Below are 3,100 nucleotides of genomic sequence, written 5' to 3'. Positions count from 1 at the left end.
TAAGAAATATTGCTTATTCCAATGTCATAAAAGTATTCTCCTATTCCAAAAGTTTTAATGTTTTATCCTTTTAATTTAGGGCTTTACAATATTGATACGTCTATAGGTAATCAATTGGTCCAACATTATTTATTGAAAAGACAGTCTATTTGCTTTTGAAATTTAAATGAAACAAATCTGTTTGTTTTAAATCAATTGGTCCTTTATAAATATATTCTATTTCTATAAATATATTCTATTATATTTATATGACATAAATATCTATTTCCATATATTTTTCTATTCTATTGGATTCTTTGTCTATTCCTTATACTAATATCATACTTGCCTTAAGTTTTACAGTCTTATAGTATTAAAGTCTAGTTCTGTATGCTTTATATCTTTGTCTTTTTCAAAATTGTCCTGAGTATTATAGATCTTTGTGGTTTCTTGTATACATATATTTTTACTTTTATTAGCATTTATTTGATGCTAAATTTACTGCAGGGCCATAAGTTTTCATTTCTTCAGTTTTTTTCTGGGATATCTTTTTCTTCTGTGCAACCTCCTGTTCTGGTTTAGGAACAATCTGCTCTTTTTCAATAAGGATCATCTCAATGTGGCAAGAAGAGCTCATGTAGGGGTTAATCTGCCTGTGAGCTCTGTAAGTTCTGTGCCACATTTTGAGAGCTTTGTTCACCTGGATATGCTCAATGATCAGAGAGTCTATGTCTAAACCTTTAAGTTCAGCATCACTGTCTGCATTTTTAAGCATGTGCAGCACTCTTCTTAGGCCACCGACCCTGAGTCCAGGCCCACTGTTTGCCCTAGGCACTCCTACCAACTCTGCCATTGTAACGACGGAATGGCACACATTGCTTCTGTAAAGTGACATCCTTCAGATACTTGGTGGCTTTTTGGATATGCATACCCTTGATGGCCTGGGCAGTTTCACGAGTGTTCCTAAAGTGAATATGAAGATTTGAACCTCTTGATTTGCATGATTTTGTGGGGTTTTCTGGGTCAAGTGAATAGTGACCCATTTTCGGATGTCACCTCAGGCCACTGATGGGAAGAGCTACTATACATTTTTAAATAAGCTTTCCAATTTCCTTCGGAAATTTTATTCTCCTGAGATTTGGATTGGAATTGTATCAAATATTTAGATAATTTTGCTAAGAACAAAGATATTAAAAATATTGTCTGTGGATATTTATTAAAATATTTTTAAAAATTATTCAAATTACACTGACAAAGCTATAGAGAATTAATTTTTTAATTTATTTTATTTATTATGTTTTTGCATGGTTAGAGTCTTCTGCAATAAAAAAAGTTGAAACCTGGGATAAAACACAAGCCTTGAAGGTTAAATATTAACAAAATAGATAGTAAAAAGTTATTCAAAGAGGTATGGGTTTTCATTTCAGGGAGATAAGTCCTAAAGCCATGGAGAGAGAGTACTGGTTGTAAACTCAGAGATACTTGTCTTACCTTTCCCTAAAGACCTTATTTATATTCTCAGAGGCAAGAGAACCTAGATCATTCCCTTTGTCTTTTCAAGGAATGTTTACATGAGGGAGCAAAGCCTCCTCTCAGAAGGTGAAGTCACACAGCTATCCGTCTCCCATTTAAACTTCCAGATTCATATTTTTATGGTTCCTAGCTTACAGTACAGACCCCAGGACTTGTAGGAAGATATCTATTCTGACTCTTTTCATATCTTCCTAGAAAATAATGGTGGCAAATGGGAATTGATACGGTTATTGATATCAGTACAAAATCTGTACCTGCCTTAGAAGGCTCATGCCTACTTTTTTAAGGTTTTTAAATTTTATTTTATTATTAGTGTCAAGAATACAGTACATTGATTAGACATTTGTATAATTTATGAAACGATCCCCCTGATTACTCTTTCTCCACTCTGGCTGTACACGTAGCCATCACCTAACTGCTGATTGCATTCCCTATGCCATGATCCCCATCCCCATGAGCATCTATCAACTACTAATTTGTACTTCTTTAATCTTTCACTGCTTTCTCCCAATCCCACCACTGCCCTCCTCTCCGGCCATCACCAGATCGTCCTCTATATTTGTGAGTCTGTTTTTGATTAGTTTGTTCTTTTGTTCCTTATATTCCACACATATGTGAAATCATATGGTATTTATTTTTCTCTGTCTGACTTATTTCACTAGGTCCATCCATGTCATTGCAAATGGTAGGATTTCATTTTTTATGGCTGAGTAATATTCCATTGTATGTGAGAGCCATAACTTCTTTATTCAATCATCTATTGATGGGCATTTAAATTGCTTCCATATCTTGGCTATTGTAAATAGTGCTGCCATGAACACAAGGATGCATAGATCTTTGTTAATTGTTTTGGTTTTCTTTGGATAAATACTCAGAAGTACAATTGCTGGTTCGAAAGATAGACCTGTTTTTAATTTTTTGAGGATTTTTAATTTTTTCGAGGAACCTCCAGACTGTTTTACATAGTGACTGTACCAATTTGTAATCCCACCAACAGTGTGCGAGGGTTCCCTTTTCTCCACATCCTCGCTGACACTTGTTCTTTGACTTATTGATGATAGGTGTGAGGTGATATCTCACTGTAGTTTTCATTTGCATTTCTCTGTTGATTAGTGGCCTTGAGCATCTTTTCTTTTTTCTTTTTTTAATGCCAGTTTTATTTTTTTTCATACTACATATACATAATTTTTTAAACATTTTATTTTTATTCTCCCCTCCTCCCTTCTGGTAACCACTAGTCCATTGTCCATGTCCATGAGTTTCTGTTTGTTTGTCCTGTTCATTTGTTGCTTTTAGGTTTATATCCCACATTTGTGATATCATCTGATTTTCAGCTTTATCAGTCTGGCTTATTTCACTTAGCATGATTATCTCGAGGTCCATCCAGTTTGTCGCAAATGGCACTATTTCTTCTCTTCTTATGGCTGAGTAATATTCCATTGTATATATGTCCCACAATTTCTTTAGCCCATCATCTATCGTAGGATACTTCTGTTGTTTCCATGTCCTGGCCACTATGAATAGTGCTGCTATGAACATCGGTGTGCAAATATCTTTTTGGATATGGGTTTTCAAGTCTTTGGGGGTA

At 34.7% G+C, this 3,100-nt stretch overlaps 1 pseudogene; it reads right to left on the bottom strand.

The window, feature by feature from the left end:
* Positions 1-454: 454 nt before the first annotated feature.
* On the bottom strand, positions 455-1,022 carry LOC107195680 (annotated as a pseudogene).
* Positions 1,023-3,100: the final 2,078 nt, after the last annotated feature.

Source organism: Pteropus alecto, unplaced genomic scaffold (genome assembly GCF_000325575.1).
Source record: "Pteropus alecto unplaced genomic scaffold, ASM32557v1 scaffold21, whole genome shotgun sequence".
In the NCBI taxonomy this organism is placed as follows: domain Eukaryota; kingdom Metazoa; phylum Chordata; class Mammalia; order Chiroptera; family Pteropodidae; genus Pteropus; species Pteropus alecto.
This window is presented reverse-complemented; position numbering and strand designations above follow the sequence as displayed.